This window comes from Pongo abelii, chromosome 2, assembly GCF_028885655.2.
Source record: "Pongo abelii isolate AG06213 chromosome 2, NHGRI_mPonAbe1-v2.0_pri, whole genome shotgun sequence".
Lineage (NCBI taxonomy): Eukaryota > Metazoa > Chordata > Mammalia > Primates > Hominidae > Pongo > Pongo abelii.
Genome location: NC_085928.1, coordinates 132,830,829 through 132,852,818, shown reverse-complemented (window position 1 = coordinate 132,852,818; position 21,990 = coordinate 132,830,829). Strand labels below are relative to the sequence as shown.

The 21,990-nt window shown below is 37.5% G+C and overlaps 1 protein-coding gene across 1 annotated transcript in view; it reads right to left on the bottom strand.

The window, feature by feature from the left end:
* The window catches only part of ZNF385D (zinc finger protein 385D), a 981,405-nt gene that overhangs the window by 445,967 nt on the left and 513,448 nt on the right, over positions 1-21,990 (bottom strand). The window lies entirely within an intron of this gene.

The window sequence follows — 21,990 nt, the reverse complement described above, 5'->3', positions numbered from 1 at the left end:
TCTGTTTTGGTACCAGTACCATGCTGTTTTGGTTACTGTAGCCTTGTAGTATAGTTTGAAGTCAGGTAGTGTGATGCCTCCAGCTTTGTTCTTTTGGCTTAGGATTGACTTGGCGATGTGGGCTCTTTTTTGGTTCCATATGAACTTTGAGGTAGTTTTTTCCAATTCTGTGAAGAAAGTCATTGGTAGCTTCATGGGGATGCCATTGAATCTGTAAATTACCTTGGGCAGTATGGCCATTTTCATGATATTGATTCTTCCTACCCATGAGCATGGAATGTTCTTCCATTTCTTTGTAACCTCTTTTATTTCCTTGAGCAGTGTTTTGTAGTTCTCCTTGAAGAGGTCCTTCACATCCCTTGTAAGTTGGATTCCTAGGTATTTTATTCTCTTTGAAGCAATCGTGAATGGGAGTTCACTCATGATTTGGCTCTCTGTTTGTCTGTTGTTGGTGTATAAGAATGCTTGTGATTTTTGTACATTGATTTTGTATCCTGAGACTTTGCTGAAGTTGCTTATCAGCTTAAGGAGATTTTGGGCTGAGACAATGGGGTTTTCTAGATATACTATCATGTCATCTGCAAACAGGGACAATTTGACTTCCTCTTTTCCTAATTGAATACCCTTGATTTCCTTCTCCTGCCTGATTGCCCTGGCCAGAACTTCCAACACTATGTTGAATAGGAGTGGTGAGAGAGGGCATTCCTGTCTTGTGCCAGTTTTCAAAGGGAATGCTTCCAGTTTTTGCCCATTCAGTATGATATTGGCTGTGGGTTTGTCCTAGATAGCTCTTATTATTTTGAGATACATCCCATCAATACCTAATTTATTGAGAGTTTTTAGCATGAAGGGTTGTTGAATTTTGTCAAAGGCCTTTTCTGCATCTATTGAGATAATCATGTGGTTTTTGTCTTTGGTTCTGTTTATATGCTGGATTACATTTATTGATTTGCATATATTGAACCAGCCTTGCATCCCAGGGATGAAGCCCACTTGATCATGGTGGATAAGCTTTTTGATGTGCTGCTGGATTCCATTTGCCAGTATTTTATTGAGGATTTTTGCATCAATGTTCATCAAGGATATTGGCCTAAAACTCTCTTTTTTGGTTGTGTCTCTGCCCGGCTTTGGTATCAGGATGATGCTGGCCTCATAAAATGAGTTAGGGAGGATTCCCTCTTTTTCTATTGATTGGAATAGTTTCAGAAGGAATGGTACCAGTTCCTCCTTGTACCTCTGGTAGAATTCGGCTGTGAACCCATCTGGTCCTGGACTTTTTTTGGTTGGTAAGCTATTGATTATTGCCACAATTTCAGCTCCTGTTATTGGTCTATTCAGAGATTCAACTTCTTCCTGGTTTAGTCTTGGGAGGGTGTATGTGTTGAGGAATTTATCCATTTCTTCTAGATTTTCTAGTTTATTTGCATAGAGATGTTTGTAGTATTCTCTGATGGTAGTTTGTATTTCTGTGGGCTCGGTGGTGATATCCCCTTTATCATTTTTTATTGCATCTGTTTGATTCTTCTTTTTTTCTTTATTAATCTTGCTAGCAGTCGATCTATTTTGTTGATCCTTTCAAAAAACCAGCTCCTGGATTCATTAATTTTTTGAAGGGTTTTTTGTGTCTCTATTTCCTTCAGTTCTGCTCTGATTTTAGCTATTTCTTGCCTTCTGCTAGCTTTTGAATGTGTTTGCTCTTGCTTTTCTAGTTCCTTTAATTGTGATGTTAGGGTGTCAATTTTGGATCTTTCCTGCTTTCTCTTGTGGGCATTTAGTGCTATAAATTTCCCTCTACACACTGCTTTGAATGCATCCCAGAGATTCTGGTATGTTGTGTCTTGGTTCTCGTTGGTTTCAAAGAACATCTTTATTTCTGCCTTCATTTCATTATGTACCCAGTAGTCATTCAGGAGCAGGTTGTTCAGTTTCCATGTAGTTGAGCGGTTTTGAGTGAGATTCTTAATCCTGAGTTCTAGCTTGGTTGCACTGTGATCTGAGAGATAGTTTGTTATAATTTCTGTTCTTTTACATTTATTGAGGAGAGCTTTACTTCCAAGTATGTGGTCAATTTTGGAATAGGTGTGGTGTGGTGCTGAAAAAAATGTATATTCTGTTGATTTGGGGTGGAGAGTTCTGTAGATGTTATTAGGTCCGCTTGGTGCAGAGCTGAGTTCAATTCCTGGGTATCCTTGTTGACTTTCTGTCTCGTTGATCTGTCTAATGTTGACAGTGGGGTGTTAAAGTCTCCCATTATTAATGTGTGGGAGTCTAAGTCTCTTTGTAGGTCACTCAGGACTTGCTTTATGAATCTGGGTGCTCCTGTATTGGGTGCATATATATTTAGGATAGTTAGCTCTTCTTGTTGAATTAATCCCTTTACCATTATGTAATGGTCTTCTTTGTCTCTTTTGATCTTTGTCGGTTTAAAGTCTGTTTTATCAGAGACTAGGATTGCAACCCCTGCCTTTTTTTGTTTTCCATTTGCTTGGTAGATCTTCCTCCATCCTTTTATTTTGAGCCTATGTGTGTCTCTGCACGTGAGATGGGTTTCCTGAATATAGCACACTGATGGATCTTGAGTCTTTATCCAATTCGCCAGTCTGTGTCTTTTAATTGGAGCATTTAGTCCATTTACATTTAAAGTTAATATTGTTATGTGTGAATTTGATCCTGTCATTATGATGTTAGCTGGTTATTTTGCTCGTTAGTTGATGCAGTCTCTTCCTAGTCTCGATGGTCTTTACATTTTGGCATGATTTTGCAGCGGCTGGTACCGGTTGTGCCTTTCCATGTTTAGCGCTTCCTTCAGGAACTCTTTTAGGGCAGGCCTGGTGGTTACAAAATCTCTCAGCATTTGCTTGTCTGTAAAGGATTTTATTTCTCCTTCACTTATGAAGCTTAGTTTGGCAGGATATGAAATTCTGGGTTGAAAATTCTTTTCTTGAAGAATGTTGAATATTGGCCCCCACTCTCTTCTGGCTTGTAGAGTTTCTGCTGAGAGATCCGCTGTTAGTCTGATGGGCTTCCCTTTGAGGGTAACCCGACCTTTCTCTCTGGCTGCCCTTAACATTTTTTCCTTCAATTTTGGTGAATCTCAGAATTATGTGTCTTGGAATTGCTCTTCTCGAGGAGTATCTTTGTGGTGTTCTCTGTATTTCCTGAATCTGAATGTTGGCCCGTCTTGCTAGATTGGGGAAGTTCTCCTGGATAATATCCTGCAGAGTGTTTTCCAACTTGGTTCCATTCTCCCCGTCACTTTCAGGTACACCAATCAGACGTAGATTTGGTCTTTTCACATAGTCCCATATTTCTTGGAGGCTTTGCTCGTTTCTTTTTATTCTTTTTTCTCTAAACTTCCCTTCTCGCTTCATTTCATTCATTTCATCTTCCATCGCTGATAGCCTTTCTTCCATTTGATCGCATCAGCTCCTGAGGCTTCTGCATTCTTCACGTAGTTCTCGAGCCTTGGTTTTCAGCTCCATCAGCTCCTTTAAGCACTTCTCTGTATTGGTTATTCTAGTTATACATTCTTCTAAATTTTTTTCAAAGTTTTCAACTTCTTTGCCTTTGGTTTGAATATCCTCCCATAGCTCGGAGTAATTTGATCGTCTGAAGCCTTCTTCTCTCAGCTCGTCAAAGTCATTCTCCGTCCAGCTTTGATCCGTTGCTGGTGAGGAACTGCGTTCCTTTGGAGGAGGAGAGGTGTTCTGCTTTTTAGAGTTTCCAGTTTTTCTGCTCTGTTTTTTCCCCATCTTTGTGGTTTTATCTACTTTTGGTCTTTGATGATGGTGATGTACAGATGGGTTTTTGGTGTGGATGTCCTTTCTGTTTGTTAGTTTTCTTTCTAACAGACAGGACCCTCAGCTGCAGGTCTGTTGGAGTACCCGGCCAGCCGTGTGAGGAGTCAGTCTGCCCCTGCTGGGGGGTGCCTCCCAGTTAGGCTGCTCGAGGGTCAGGGGTCAGGGACCCACTTGAGGAGGCAGTCTGCCCGTTCTCAGATCTCCAGCTGCGTGCTGGGAGAACCACTGCTCTCTTCAAAGCTTTCAGACAGGGACATTTAAGTCTGCAGAGGTTACTGCTGTCTTTTTGTTTGTCTGTGCCCTGTCCCCAGAGGTGGAGCCTACAGAGGCAGGCAGGCCTCCTTGAGCTGTGGTGGGCTCCACCCAGTTAGAGCTTCCCAGCTGCTTTGTTTACCTAAGCGAGCCTGGGCAATGGCGGGTGCCCCTCCCCCAGCCTCGCTGCCACCTTGCAGTTTGATCTCAGACTGCTGTGCTAGCAATCAGCGAGACTCCGTGGGCGTAGGACCCTCTGAGCCAGGTGCGGGATACAATCTCCTGGTGCGCTGTTTTTTAAGCCCGTCGGAAAAGCGCAGTATTCGGGTGGGAGTGACCCGATTTTCCAGGTGCCATCTGCCACCCCTTTCTTTGACTAGGAAAGGGAACTCCCTGACCCCTTGTGCTTCCCGAGTGAGGCAATGCCTCGCCCTTCTTAGGCTCGTGCAAGGTGCACGCACCCACTGACCTGCACCCACTGTCTGGTACTCCCTAGTGAGATGAACCCGGTACCTCAGATGGAAATGCAGAAATCACCCGTCTTCTGCGTCGCTCATGCTGGGAGCTGTAGACCAGAGCTGTTCCCATTCGGCCATCTTGGCTCCTCCTCCTTCTGAGATTTCCTTTGCATGTAGTAAAAGCCAATTACATTTCATACATTTCAAAAAACTGACTTCAAAGAAATTGAAAAGAGTGTGTGATAAAACTAAACATACAGCAAAAAGATACATTTAGAGTCGGGTTTAAAAAAAACAGCAAATATACATTAAAATCAACTGTGATTGGTGTTATATATTCTTACCTACTTAAGAGAATAAAGATTTTCTTATTGTTGGCAAGAGTGCCTATAATTACTTTCTATAAAAGGACAGTAAAAGGTCTGTAAAATCTGTCTTTTTTTATGAATATTTTCCTGTTTGGTGGTTTCAAAACATTTTTTAAGAAGAAAAGTGGTAATATCTATTGGATCAGAAATAATATGTTCAGTAAGTCAATCCACTTTAATATTTATGGCATGATGATGATCAAGGTCGTTAAAATTAGTAACAATAATGCTAAAGGTTTTAAGTGTTTTAGAGTTTAATTTTTTAAAATTGCAGTCCTTTTTTTTTTTTTTTAGTTCAAGAATGTCACTTTGTCATATCATAAATGCCTCAGCACATAATTGTGGGGAAAAAATGAAGGGGACCCAAACAAAAGGGGAGCTAGAAAAAAATATGGAGGAGAAATTTAACTTAGACTTGGAAGAACGAATTTTGAGCCTCGATTTTATTACGTGTTAATCTGACTCTTGACATGTCATTTCATCACTATGAGTGAATTTTCTCATCTGTAAAAAAGAGGGCCAAGAGTAATTTCTTCATGGATTACAATAAAGATTAACTGAAAATATGACTGTGATGTTATTCATTAAAATATAAAGCTGAAAACAAAAGGAAGATTATATACTGTATAATTCCAAGTATATGAAGTTCAAGAAAGGCAATATAAATATATAATAATAGAAATGAGAGAGTGATTATGGCAGATTGGACTACTGACTGAAAAGGAAAACAATTTAATATTCTGGGATGATAAAATATTCTATACCTTTAGGTGGTGATTAAAAGGGCATATACAAATATAAAAAGTAATTGAGATGCATATTTAAGGTTTGTACACTTTGGAAATTAAACTGCAATAAAATAAACAAGAAAGATAGTACTGCTGTGATATTTACCCACATTACTTAGCGTGGGCAAAAGGGCAGTCATAACTTTCCTTATCTATTTTTCTATTCTCATCTTGGGCCGCTCCATTCATCCTTAAAGGAGAGCTGTTGAACCGTTTATCCTTTCCTGGCTACAATATTTGCTTTTTAACCACAGAAAAGAAAACTTTAAATGCCCACCTCCATTTATTTACATCCTATTCCAACCTTGCCTAGGAAACTTAAAGTGATCCCTTAAAATGGAGCTCATATGCCACTTATTCAAAAAGCCCTTCCAAAAATATTCTACGCAGTTGGAGAGAATCAGATAATTCTTTGCAGGATTAGCTTCATGGGGCATGCAACCCTGGCAATAATATAGGCCTTGCACTCGGTTTAATGATCTTCTGTAGAAATCTTAAAATTCTTAACAACTTTTCAACAAGGGACCAGGCATTTTATTTTACACTGTGCCCTGAAATTATGTGCCCAGTCCTATTCTTGAGTTTTTGCTGTACCTGTACCAGCATCTTTTTGTTGTTGTGGTTGGGATTTATTATTTCTTATCTGTCTCTTTGACTTACCAAAAATACCTTTAATCCTGGCTATGGCTTTTCCATTTCAGTTCCCAGGGTCTGTCATAACTTTTGGCATTTAATAGGCAGTTAATAAATATTTGTTGACTGATAGAGTCACTGACCTATTAATTGAATGAACTAAATAATAACTGAGTAAATTAATTAATGTCATTGGGAAACAGTGATATGGCCAGCTAAGGAATGATAACAGGTTTGAGTAGTAAATTGAAAACTATAATTAATTTCTTCATTAATCTGATCTGTAAATTCACTCAGCAAACATTAAGTACCTACTTTGTACCAGAAAGATGTGACTGGCTGGCACTCACATCTATACAACATGAATTTTACCCATATCCAAACTCCACGAGAATTCTTACTTGGATTTTCTCAGTGGCTTCTCAGACTTCTTTTAATAAATGGGCAATGTTGTTATCAATAGCTACATTACTACTCCCCACACCCATTCCCATACCTGTCTCTGAAAGTAACAGCATATTGTTATTTTCTCTGAGAAATCGTTAGCAATCTAGTCCTTCCATACTGTCTCAAAATAATTTGTTCGCTTTCCCTTAAGAATTTTTTAGTTGATAAAAAAATTTTACTCTTCGGCATCCCAAATTGCTTACTCAAGCTGATATTGCACCTGGACCACACAGAGAATTAATCATTGTGTGGTGTGTAAAAAGATGCATACTATACAGACTGCTGAGAAGTTGTATCTCTTCATGGAGATAAGGTACTACAGCCTCCACATTTGCCCTCTTCTGTAGCTAGAAGTTCTTCCTGGGCATCTCTACTGTTTTAATCCAGTGAGTCTAGATTCTATTGCTTTCTTATTTGCAAAGAAAGTTAGAATCACTACATTAATCAGAATCCATTAAAAGTACAGTTTTTAGTTTTCCTTACCATACTAATCAGAAAAGATCATCCAAATAAGATATATACCAATATAGACCTGGAGCTCTTCTATTTGCAGAATCTCCATTTAGTCTACCCCCAAAATGTTTACTTAACCGTTTGTGCTAAAAGATACAGAATGAGAAGGTGATATTAAAGTAAATTTAAAGTAATAACTTAAGTAAACTCCTCTTCACTGTAGATACACTTTAAGGGTTATGAGCTGATCTAGATCATGCTTGAATCTTCATAATAATGAATTGTGGTGACAACTATAATAGCCTATGATTTTTTTTTTTAGTTTATTTACATCTTGCTGAGGTTTTTAGAGGTGGTAGCTAATAACAACATGCTGCCACCAAACACAGAACTGGATGAAATCTGTCTATCAATCACTTATTTATCCTCTAAGTTTATGTGTAAAGATATACATATATAGTATTCATGTGTGTGTCTGTGTGTGTAACTTGGTTTTAAGAGTTTCACTAGCTGAAGCATAAGTCAAGTAATATAAGAATTTATAATACTCATGCTCATTACAGAATGCTCATTATCTGAGAGGAGAAATTTTTTCTTGCTATAATCTCCAAGATAAATTTTTCACATGAGGTATTTTATAGCATTGGTTGATATTGATCTCTCCTAGTTTTCTTCCTTGATCACCGGTCATTTCTTCACAGACTTCTTTGCTGGATCTATTTCAACAACTAAAGTGTAGACACTGGAATGTCCAGGATTACGTCCATGGACCCCTCTACTTTTCTGCTTGCATTCACTCTCTCTGTAATGTCATCCAGTCAATCCCTTGGCTTTAAATAACATTCCTAATATTTTCTCCTCTTTCTGAACCCCTTCTCTCAACTTCAGACTCAACTGCCTCTAGGACATCTCCATTTTAATATCAATAAACACTTCAAAATTAACATGTGAGATATGCAACTCTTGATCTTTTCAAAATCTGCTGTAATCCTTTCAGCTACTCAGGCCAGAAATCTTGGAATTTTCCCCCTTATTTTCTTTCTTTCTTCTTTTTCATATAAACCAGTAGGAATTCTGTTGGGTCCACATTCAGAATAAATCCAGAATCTGACCACACACTCTTTCCACCATTGACACCCAGTCCAAGTCACCATCATCTTTTGCCTGAATTATTGCAGGGTATTTCTAACTAGTTGACCTGATTTTTCTCTTATCCCTCAACCTCTGAGAAGACACATGAGGAACAACCAGCTCATAGGTGCTCAATAGTGACCTATTCAACAAATAAATGCAAGGCAATGTCCTTAAATAACGGATCAAAGGAGATTTTAGAAATTGATTCCAAATCACTGTCTTAGAAATCTTTTTAAAAACGTCCCAGGCATGAAATCAAAACAAAATGCAGAAGAGGCCAGTCTAAGTGGAGGTAAGGTAAATAGGTAGCCTTCTCATGTTTAAACATGTTCCACCTAAGAAGGGTTCTATTCAAAGCAGAAATGCAATTTCTAGGCTCTTTCTCACATGTCACTTTCTCATTCAGGCCTTTCCTCACCGCAGTATTTAAAACTGTAGTAACCTGATCTCAGCCCTCACCAACTCTCCTGATCCTCTTGGTCTTCTTAATGTCACTCTACAGCCCTATCAAATAGTATATATTTAGTTAGGTCACTTCATGGCACCAACAACAAAGTTAGTTATTTTTTCTATATTTTTATTGATGGTTTCTGTGATGGTTAATATTGTATGTCAACATGATTGGATTGAAGGATGCAAAAGAGGGCAAGGTTTCTTGATGTTTTGCTCATAGTGTACCCTCAGGCCTAGAACATTGCCTAGCACATAGTAAGTTGTATTGTTTAGGTGCCAGGGGAAACATAACTCTATTTAAGTAGTAAGAGACTTTTTGTTGTTGTTGTTGTTGTTGTTCCTATAGGGAATACACAGGATGTGTAGTTGGAATTAAGGAAATTAACAAGGGATTTGTGATACCCAGAAATTAGCAAACACGGGGACTCATAATTCTGAGGCCCAAAGAGGAAGTCGTGGGACTAAAGAAGTCCTGGAGCTCAGTGAGAGCTGAAGTAATGGAGGAGGAGTTGCAGCCTCAGAGGGAAAGAAAATGGCCCCAGTCACACAACCAGAGGAGCCAGGGAATGGGGTTTATACCCTGAAGTCTGTTGCCTCCTGCCCTTGACTCTCTTACTGATGCTGTTAATTGACCAAACCCAACAGGAAGCAGAGGTCAATGGAACCCAGCAATTCAGAGAGGGGTCACCTTTTCAAGGCATAGAGCCAAGCAGAGGAGGATGAAACTGGATCTGAGGGACAACTGGAGAACAATCAGCACATAGGGACTTAATAAATAGCCATGGAACAAATGCAAGGTAATGTCCTTTAAATACAGTTTCAAAGGAATCCTAGAAATGCAATCCAGGGCCAGGCATGGTGGCTCACACCTGTAATCCCATCTCTACTAAAAATACAAAATTTAGTTGGTCATGGTGGCACATGCCTGTAGCTCCAGCTACTCGGGAGGCTGAGGTGGGAGAATCACTTGAACCCAGGAGGTAGAGGTTGCAGTTAGCCAAGATGGTGCTACTGCACTCATGCCTAGGACAGAGCAAGAGTCTATCAAAAAAAAAAAAAAAAAAAAAAAAAAAAAGGGAAATACGATCCAATGTACTGTTTATCTCAGAAACGTCAGAAAAAGTCAAGGTCACAAAATCAAAATAAAACTCAGAAGAGGCAATTCTGAGGGGTGTTAAGGTAGGGAGGTAGCTTCAAATGTTCTAACATTGGCCACCAAGGAACAGTTATATGCACAGTGGACTCTGGTCAAATTTCAAAGGTTCACATGTGCTATGGTCTGAATGTTTATGTCCCCTCCACCCCCAGATTCACATGTTTAAACCTAATTCCCAATGTGATAGTATTAAAAGGTGGGGCCTTCAAAGGTTAATTAGCTCATGAGAGTAAAGTCCTCATGAATGGATTAGTGTCCTTATAAAAGAGGACCCAAAGAATTTATTTGCCCCTTTCCACCCTGTAAAGACACAGTGAGAAGGCACCGAATATGAGGAATAGTCTTTCAAGAGACACTGCATCTGCTGGGCCCTTAATCTTGGACTTCCCAGCATTTAAAACTATGAGAAATAAATGTTTGTCATATATAAACTACTCAGTTTATGATAGTTTTGTTAAAGCTGTCTGAACAGACTAAGACAGCACGAACGATTGGATATCCATGTTCCTGAATTTTATAGTTCTACATAAGTTCTCCATGTAACTCCTCCATTTAGGTGGTATTCATGGATTGCATCATTAATTCAATATCCTGCCACGGTGCAGTTCTCTGCTGCTCACTCACCTCACAGTGCCAGCGAATCAGATAACAGGTCCAATCTGTAAATGCCACATGGTTCCTGTTTCCCCTCACTGCTTTATCTCAAGATATATAGAAACTGATTTGATATCATGAAGCCAGAATAGCAGATATCACAATCATCCTCATACATATAACGGGGGGAAGTAGGGGGAGAGAGAAAAGGTAAAACTCAGCTTTCATATCTGAGGTTTGAGGAAGGGATTCTTTTAAGTAGAAATGCCATCTGGAAATAAAATTTGTCATTTCTGTAAATAGTAAGGAAACACAGGTAAGAGGTGAAAACCAAAAAACAGCTCCTGAGCCTTTCTGGTCCAGGGGATCGTGAAAGCTCAAAGAACGTCCCTCAGCAAAACTGCACTTTATACTCTGCTCACAGATTCACTTCTGCTTCAGGAAGAAAGCTTGGAACAAAAGGAGCCTATGGAGGCCCAGAAGTTGGAAAGTCTGAGGTTATGCATGTGTGGCTTTATCTTTCCTCTTAAGTAGTTAGTTGTCTTTGGAAAGTAACAGAAAAAAACCTGAAAACAATAAAGGGAAAACCACACTTGCCCTGTTTTCATGGTCATGTAGATGAAAACAACATTCTGCCTCCACTCTCTTTTGCTCTCATCAGAGGCCCGTGGAATAGAGAGTTCAGGAAAAAGAGAGAAAACAGCATGTCTCATGCCATGTCAAGGTGCAGGCCCATCAATTCAGCAGCCTGCAGACCTCTCCTCCCTGTGAAGAGCCTGCTGCTGAAACAACATTATTGCTGGCTGTGACTCTAAAGGCATTTTTTTTTTCCTGTAGTTGTGAGGTGCTGACCTCACTGCTGGAATTGAAAGATAAGAAAAATGTTTTAATCCTTATGTTAATTATTGAAATTAGAACTGCAAACAAATATTTTGGGAAACTTCAAGTTGCTTCCAAACGTGGCACTTTCCATTTTAAGCCCAAAGTGTAATTGTGTATTCAAAGGCTCAGATCTTCCCGAAGATTCATGCATTATGTATGCCATAACTTCCCCGGGACAGGTAGGGTGTCACGCTCTGCATCCTGCTGAAATGGGGAAATAATTTCAGACACAATTTGACGTGAAAAGTATCAAAAATTAAAAAAGAAAAGGAAAACTTGGAACCCACTTTTTTGGGACTAGAATTTTTCACTAAATCACAGGCTCTTTTAGGGTTAAAAAAGTACAAAATTAAGATGAATGTTGAAATAGCAAATTAACAACTACAGAAGTATATTCTTTTATGCAAAAAAAAGTATTTCTAAAAGAGGTTGTTTTTGGCGAAGGTTGAGCACATGTTTTCTGTAAAGAGACAGATACTAATGTTTTCAGTTTTGTGCTGACATGATCACTGTCATAACTACTCAACTGTCTCACTGCAGTTCAAAACAGTCATCTGTAAACAAATGGGTGGGACTGCATTACCATTAAGCCTTATTTGCAAAGACAAGCAGTCAGAGATTTGGTCTCAGGCTGTAGTTTGACAACCCCCATATATCTATATGTTTACAGATTAATTAATATGTTTGCCAAGCAAGTTAAATATTTAAAAACTCACAATATTGACTACTTTTATAAGTTGATTATTACCCTTATTAATACTTGGCCTCTTTCATCAGTGAGATAAGTACAGATGTCCCCACATCAACATCAGTTAAAAAGGGAGACACTGCCACTGCCAACAAGAAAGTGCTCCTGGGACTGGAAACAGATCAAGCATCCTGTCTGCATTAGACTTAGCATGTCCATTGTCAGGTTTAATAAAATCCTTTCAATAGTTTTCAAAGTCAGACCTACAAACATTTCCTCTAACTTCTGCCTCAAAATCATATATTGATTTCAGCCACTGATACCTGAGGCAGTTTCACGGCAAAGGCCTTCTGCTGCTCCAGGGAAGGCCAGGCTAAGGAATCTGAACATATGACTATAGCAACTCCACCAGAGTCTCTACTTGGAGATTCCTGTCAAACCAAATGAAAAGGAGCAGACTGTAATAACATCCATTTAGATTCGATGTCTGATTCTCATTTAGTTGCCCTGATTTCTTTTAGTCTCTAGGCACATCTGCCAGTGCTTATTTTTTATGGCTGATATATGGTAAAGGTGTGATTAAGTTACCTCTATACTTTGCAATGCTTAAAATATACAGCATAGAGCAGACAAAGAACAGTTTCAGCCTTATGCACTCAAGGTCAAACAAAAATATTTTAGTCCATCCAGCCAAGCCAATGAGTTTGGCCAACTCACTGGTCTACTCACAGGACAGTCCCCGCTTCATCTTTGGTGTATCTGGGAAGCCAAATGAACAGACTGCTTTCAAAGCAAGTTCTATTTTTTTTTTCATGCCATAGTCCAGGTGTTTTTGGCTGTATCAATACAGTCTGCCACTATAAACTGGAAAATTCAGAATAATTACAATTTTGCTGTGTTCAGAAGTTAGTGGAATTTTTTATTTAGGGGCATCCGTTGTTGCTCATAAACATGCATTTATCTAATTGCCTTCACTCATCTCACTTAATGTGCTGTACTCTGATGACATTTCTAACGTGACCTTGAAACAGGTAAGCTGTCTCTTGTGTGAGGAGTGCAAATTTAGATAAATACAATTAATGGAAAATGTCTACGGGGAGAATTTTACCAACATATAATTGATCTGAAACTGTTGGACAGTAAAATCACTGAGTCACAGGCAGCATTGATTTTCAAACCCTTGTTGAGAAAGCCAGATGACATATAGAGAGAATCCTTTTAATAGCCATAGGTGGATGCGGTCTTAATAGTATAAGAGCATGTAGTAAATACTGTGGTTGTCTCCCCAGGAGCAATTCTTTCCCTTTTATGAGAAGTGTGAAAATTTGGAGATAGAATCTACTTTGTCTTACCCAATCAGGGCAGTTCCATCTCTCTCACTCAGTGTCCTTGGTTGAAGTAACCTGCTCTATGCCAATGAGTACCTAGCATTCCCTTGAGACTTTGGCACACACAGTCACAACCAGTGAGACATGAAGGTCTACTTCTAGCAGCTATACAAAAATGAAGCTACTCACACTTCAGGAAAACGATGCCATGCCTTGAAGACATAATCACATAAATCAAGTGAGCCCTAACACTAACGCTGTATCATCTGGTCATATGAGCTAAATAATCCCTTTATTGTTTTATAAGTATATATTTTTAAATTATGGAATATTTCAAATGTACAAAAAAAGTAGAGTAGGTAGTAGGACAAACAGCCGAGTACCTTGCTTATATGATCACTTTTCCATATTGATATCAAATTCTTTTGATAAGATATTCTAGAATACCTTAACTCATAGTTCTGCATTTAAGTGATTAGGGATAGAAATGGCCCTACTACAGAAGCATCATTGATGAATTCTAAGTACTTGAGGCGGGATATCTCTACTTTTTTTTAAAATCAAGCTCAGGATAAGAAATATGCAGTAAGTATAACAGCTTTGAAACTGAGAAAATACTCAAAGTGATATAAATCAGCATGGAATGTCGACCAGCCTGAGATTCTTATATCACAGTAGGATTGTAAGAAACAGAACAAGTAACAGAAATAGGACAAAATGTCTTCCACAGTCATTCCTGGCCATGGACTTGCCAAAACTTTAATAAGGAAGCCATGGTAACTCCCACCATTGCCAACTTGTGGCACATTTGGATGAAGGCTTCTTTTCATATTGCCATTATATTATGTGTATAGCATTCCAGTATAAAGACTTATGCTAAAGAGAGCTAATTGAATTAGAGAGAACCAGGGCCTGGGAGGCCATCATCCTGCAGCCCAGATGAAGACGTCCAGGCCAGCAGCTAGCTGTGCCTCCCCAAGGGCTCCTTATAGAAGTTCTTTATGTGTTAGCATGGTCCCTGTTACATCTGCTGCCACAGATCTGAGATTGTTTTGCCAACAGCTCTTTGACCTAAGACAGACCTAACTTCAAGTCAAACTGAACTGTTAGCTCAGTTTCAAGTGGTCTCAGTTGTCTCAGAATTTCGAGAGCTTAATGAAGGCAGACTAATGTCATCCTACATCCCACTCCACTTAATTTAATCTGAAAAGTCCACTTACCCTTCCTTTTCTGACTTTATCTCACTTTGTGTACAAATATGTGAAAATATATGCAAATACTATGCTTGTAAAGAGGGACAGATATTTGAAAATACACACATAAATATTTATAAAGTCCACTATCCTCAATATCCTAGAGGCCAGTAGCATAAAATCATGTTGGTAAAACATATTAGAGTTCATATCCAAGCAAAATAATTTACTGATATTGAACTAGAAGTTTCATTAAAAAGATCTATAACAATATACTGATAGCTTAATTTCTTTCATTTCTTGATTTCATCATTTGTCTCATTCATTTAAATTTTATCAAATTAGATATCCAAAATTGTTGATATTCTTTTAAAAATAAGTGTAAGCATTTCATTATAATTTGTAATATATTTTCTCTTTTTCTGAGCCACTGTAGGCAGTCATTATTTGTTGACTGCATGGAAAAATGAATAATTAACAAATGTCAAAATGCTCATATCAAAAGTTTGTCTTCATTCTTTGAGCAACCTTATTGACTATGAGAAATAGAAATAATATGTAAATTTAATACACACAGAATGGTCATCAAGGCAAAGGTTTTAAACCTATGTTTCCCAGGGCAAGCTAGTAGTTAACCTAATTGCACTTAAGGGTTGGGGAAATTTAATAATGAGAGAGAAGATAAGAAACTATGGAAGGTCTACTGAATAGTGGAAGAAAATTATTCTGCAATGATATAATTTGGAAAAGAATAAGAACTTGCAAAGAAAGACAGTTGATACATGTCAATATGATTGATGCAGAAAAGCTGGAATTTTAAGGCAGGACTCATGTTGCCAGTAGAGAAAGAAAACTAACTCTATTAGTGTATCTGTGCAAACAGAGGGAAGTGGCCAACGCCAACCCAGGCCTCTATAAAATATGAACATAATGAGTTTTTCAAATATTAATGCACACGTGAATCACCAGGAATCTTGTTCAAAATGCAGATTCTGATTCAGCAAATCTGGGGGAGATGTTACATTTCCAACAAGCTTTCAGATGATGCTCATGATGCTGGTTCATGGATTATACATTGTGGAACCAAAAAAAATAGTTTCCTCATAATTAATAAAAGAAGATCCAGCCAAGGAGTGTGCCTCTACCGATGAATATAGTTGTGTATTCAGTTTGTTTTTGTGTGTACACGCATACACAAACGGTTCATTTTATAGTTGAATTCTCAACCAGTCCTTTTGTTGCCATTTTAAAACCCTGAGTTCACTACCCAAGATATTTTAAAGAAAAGGTATGTGACATTTGATCCTTATCATGAAGTTCATGAAGTCTGATAGCTTAACCAGGTAAGCAATCTTTTCATATCAACCCCATTTATGGTAAAAAGGGAATGCAGCGGATGAAAAGTCTTAGGAAAATTACAAATTCTCTGAGTATCAACTACGTACTCTATGAATTGCAACTATTTGCCTTGCCTCTCTTGAACTTTTGTTCCTCTAATTCTAGCAGTGTAACTGGAAAAGTTCCTTAATCACTATGAACCTCAGTTTCTCTTTTAAATTATGGACAGAATATATACTTTTGAGAATTAAACTGGCTAACATACATCAAACATACCTCACAATCTTTGGCACGGTATGGGTTTTGACTAAATGACAGTGTTTTAAATACTAATAAAATAATCAAATATGATCATTTGCTAAGGGACTAGACAAGTTTCTACTATTGTTATAACTCTAAAGTGAGTCTTTTTGCTATGGGTTTGCCTGAGGATAACTACAAAGCTTTCCATTCCAATATTTATTCTTATCTGTCACCTTGTTTAATTCTATTCATTGTCTCTTCTTACTAAGAGGTTTAGTATTCAAGCCTAAAAATGTCTTTATAAAGTATCATTCTTTATTATGCCAATAACTCAGAAATGTAGGTCAAGTAAATACAAGTGGTGTGTGAAATGAAGCCTTGAGAGTTTATAGTGCTACTTACCAAATAGTCAAACATTGTTAGTGTAATCATAATGGCCTGGAGCAGCCAACCTACATTTGGAACAATGCTTTTTTTATTTTTTATTTTTTCCCCCACTTTGCAGCAATTACTCTGTGGGGTAAAGGGAAGACTTTTTTTTTTTTTTTTTTTTTTTTTTTTTGAGAGGAGGAGCCTACCACTTGCCATATCTACTTTCATGTGGTATAATTTGGTTGTTTTTCTTCCAGTTATTATTGTAAGATAAGGCTATCATAGAACTACAAGTAATTAGAGTATTTGCTACACATTATGGGCTTCTGGACCCCTTAAGAAATATAATGAATCTGCTATACAAACTTATAAATAGATAGAATCAACACACAGTGAAACCTCAAAACTCATTTCATGCTAGTTTTGTTTAGAATTTGTGACTTATTGGACACAGGTCTGACTGAAGTTTGCTTTTGCATCATTTGTAAAAGAAAAAATCCTTGTTAAGCAATTTAACAAAGTCATTTACCTTCCTTAAAAACCATATTATTATTAAGGCATTTTGAATGGGTCCGGGGGATAGAGTATGTTTATCACCAACACTGCTATCAGTTTGCTCCAGCAGAACTTGCAGATCTTCCTTGACTATTTTGTCAATGTGCGTTCTTGAATATTACAAAATAAATTTCAAAGTGTCATACATTGTATCTTTATAAGAACTTGCTTTGGGAGAGCAGAGAGCTGAACACTGCTGGGTAATCTGTTAAATTAGGTGATCTTATAGCTTGAGGAGCTTAGTTTATGGAAGAACTTGAGCTTTCACTTACACAAACAGAATTTTGTTCCCATTAAAATTATTTTGTGAAATACCAACATACCTGAAATTCAAGCACCAGTAATTGATCTAGTTACTATATTCAAATGTACTCTTTACTACTTAAATACAACCAAAAGATTAAATGCAATATAAATATTGTATTTGCAGCTTAAAGCTATCACTTATCCTGTTTGGGTTAACAGATGCTGTGATAATGCAAAGGACACTCATGAAATTTACATCATTGTGTTTGTAGTGACGGAACATTATCTTAGGAAGTACTAGATTATATTATCATTTAATATTATGAATATTAATATTACATTCATGTGTATCTATTTATAACATTAGTATGTATATGTACAAATATATATATACTGACAATTTAACAAGTTGTAAACATATGTGGAAAAATAGTTTTATTTTGATTTTATAAATCTGGTATTAAAAAGAACACTGGGCTGGGCGCAGTGGCTCACGCCTATAATCCCAGCATTTTGAGAGGCCGAGGCAGGCAGATCATCTGAAGTCAGGAGGTCGAGACCATTCTGGCTAACGTGGTGAAACCCCATCTCTACTAAAAAATACAAAAAATTAGCTGGGCATGGTGGCACGCACCTGTAATCGCAGCTACTCGGGAGGCTGAGGAAGGAGAATCACTTGAACCCAGGATGCGGAGGTTGCAGTGAGCCAAGATCGCACCATTGCACTCTCTGTCTTGGGCAACAGGTGTGAAACTCCATCTTAAAAAAAAATACTGGCCAGATTTTATGAGGGCACCGCTATTGATCTATGGATATTGTTCTCAAACTGGTTTGCATCATACTCAACTGGAGCAAGGGCTCATTAAAGATTTCGGGACCTCAGTTACTGATTCAGTAGGTATGGGGTGGAACCCAATATATTTGCATTTTCAACAAGTCCCAGGTAATGCTGATGCTGCTGATCCTACCACCACACTTGAGATCCACTGCTATAGAGTAACTTGTTTTGGCATAAATAGTAGCTAGATGTTATTTTGCCTCTTTTCCCTCCATTTTAGCAAATATTTACAGAATTTAATACCATGCTTTTATCAATATATTCTTTAAATCAATAATTAGAATCATCAGGGTAGTGATTAAAATACAAAGCCCTGCCTAGGCCCCACATCTTTGGGCTTAAGATAGGTCCAAAAATTTCCTGTCAGTGCCTATTAGAATCAAATGAGGAGACTTAAAAAATACCAAGGCCAGGCTGCACCCGATACCAATTATCTTAGTCAATTTGTGCTACATAACAGAACACCTGAGACTTGGTCACTTATAAAGAAAACTACCTTGAGGTTGGAGAGAAGCCTGGAGGCTGAAAAGTCCAAGACTCTGAGATACGGTGTCTGGTGAGGGCCTTGCTGCATCATTACATGTTAGAAGGGAGGAGGGCAAAATGGAGACAAACACTGTGTCCTCACATCACAGACAGCAGAAGAGAGTGCACCCACTCCCACAATCCCTTTTATAGTGGCATTAATCCATTATTGAGGTCAAGAAGCCTCATGACCTAAACATCTCCCATTAGGCCTCATCTCCTGACACCGTTGCATTGGAAATTGATTTTTTAACACATGAATTTGGAGGGATACATTCAGACCTCAGCACCCATTAAATCAAAATCTCCAGAGGTGGGACTCAGGCCTCACCTCTCCAGGTGATTCCATTGTGCAGCCAAGGTTGAGAACTAATCAGTAGATTTGGGAACTGCTACTTTAGGAGTCTGTATTTCAAAGCAGGTTCTCCTGCTCTCTACCTGTGAGGACTGCAGTAATCATTAAAATCATCTGTCTCTGTCAAGATTGCATCTTGATTTACTCTATTTGCATCTTGTATTTACTCTATTTACGTTTACATTTCTAGTTTTTAACTGTTTATAAATGTTGCCCTGGGAATACATACGTTTTGATGACTACTTTTAAATGATTTGCTATTTTATTAGTTTATATGAATGCCTTTTAATGTCTCACTTAATGCCAAGAGGCAATATGTTTTAGTAGGAAAAGTAAAAAAAAAAAAAAAAAACAAAAAACCTCAACCAGTCTTCTTAGTCAGTTTTGAGACCTTAAGCCAGAGCTGTCCAACAAAGCGTTCTAACATGATAGAAATGTGCTATATCTAGTCACATGTAACTCTTGAACACTTAAAATGTGGCTGGTGCACCTCAGAAACTGAACTTTATATTTTGTTTACTTCTAATTTAAATTTACACAACCACATGTGGGTAGTGACCACTATATTGGCCAGTACAGCCTTAAACAAGAAACTGAACCTAGCACAAAACTGGCCTGCAATAGTAACAGTAACTAAAATATATGCATATATGTATGTATGTGAAGATTTACTATTTGCTAGGTTCTGTGTTAAGAAATGTACAAGCATTTTTTCATTTCATTTTCACGAGCAGCAGTTGGCAAACATTTTCTGTAGAGTCAGAGAGTATTTTAAGCTCGTGCACCATGCAGTCTCTGTTGCCATTTTTCAACTCAGTTATTGCACTGAAAGAATCCATAGACAATCCGTATACAAATGGCTATGGTTGTGTACTAATAAACATATTTACAAAAGAGGCAACAGGAAAAATTTTGCCTATGGGCCATATTTAAAGACCCCTGCTCATGATAATTCTATAATTTTATGAACGAGAAAATAATAGGGGAATGTGAGTATATAGCTACTCTAAGCTAGGTTCTCACTCCTACTACAAGCACTTGCTTCAACATTCCCCTTTCCACTTCTGGTTATCATTTTATTTGAACCAAAGCAGGCATCTTCTTCACATGAATTATCCTTAATAAGAAATTCCTTCTTTCCATTTTCTTCTTCGTCATCTATTCAGAGGCAAATGTTTTTGTACTATTACCAGATCTACCAGTTTAATGTGCTGGTAAGCTGAGACATTGTGGGACAATTCTTGGTTCCAACCATTGGACACAGTGGAGAGTTATTACACAGCAATTAAATATGCATATGACTATACATATATCATTGTCAAATATAGCTATAAAATGCTACCTGCAATATTTGTATATTAATTCATCTAACAGTAATTAAATGCTTATTATATTCAAGGTACAATGCTGGGTACTTTTGTGGAATACAAAAAAATATAGCCTGATTCCTTCCAGGGAACTAAGAGTCTTTGGAGGGAGATGCCATGTATATAAACTACTGCAATATAAATTGACTTAGGAGGGGTGGAGACTAAGTATTTAGGAGTCCACAGAAGCTAAAGATCACTTTTCGCTAGAACTCAATTCAATTCTATTAATAGTCACCTGCTGAATATCTACATTTTGCCCCAAATTTTATTAGGTTACTGGCACAATGCAAAGCAGAAATATATTAGTCTTCCCACTTGTGTAGCTTAAGATATTATTAAGTAAGCAAACCATGAATACACTCTTCAAACAACTGAAAGGAAATTCCAAGGGGCTAATTTGAAAAGTATTCTATAAGCTAGTCAACATAGGAGTCAACGTAACTAAAAGCAAGGAAGAATACTGTAAAATGTAATTAGTCTGTGAAGACTTACATCTCATGGAGGGACCCACAGATAGGGCTAAAAAGTTTGTGATTACACAGAAAACAGTGGCATAATTTATTATGATGTGTATTATTTGATGTACAATAAAAAAGTCAAAGTGAGATACCTATCACAAAAAAATCAGTGGAGTCAAAGTCCTTTATGTCTTTACATTGTGTTATTTAAAAATATACTATGTCAAAATGTGTACAGTTAAAACAGATATCTTACAATTCTTAGGCTACAACTGTATCATGCATGAAATGAAAGCATCTGTGGTAACTTTAAACGAATGAGGGATAGTTACGTCTTCAGTAAGTAATTATTGGGACAAGAGCCACTTTGGTACATATTGCACCAAATCATATAGGATTCAATACAGCAGAAACAAATACTAATAGGAATGGAATAATAACAATAGTACTTCTATTGGGTGTTAGGATCCTGTGGTACGCATGCTAATTTTTTATCTTCATTTTCAAAAGTCTTCAGTATATGTTTGTCACTTCAGCATATTCACAATATACTTGTTCCTTATTTCTTCTCCTCTTCTTCATTTTTGTTCTCTTTATTTCTTTCAAATGCACCCGGTTTCCATTTTCAGGAATTGCTTGGCAACCTTATTGAACATTTTTTACCATTTAAGTAAGTTCTACAAATACTGCCATTAATACAAAATACTTATTTGAAAGTATCAGGACAACATAAAGCATATTAGTTCACATATGTAAATTAGATAGAAAGTAAAAACTATTTTCCAGCATCTAAATAGGTTAGAAGATAATATGTTTGTACCTGAACAAATCACAGTATTTTCAATTACAATAATACTTTCTTTGACTGAATTCTTATTGCATTGTGGACATGTTATCCATCTGTTACATGGACACTTGAGGCAAATTGTGCCTTCCTGAATTAGACCCTATTTTCAGAGGTGAAATTTTATGCTCTCTCATATTCTACAGATTGCCTAAAACATAGAACATTATAATGCTGCAACATCAGCTGGCAGGAATTATGGAAAAAACAACATTCATT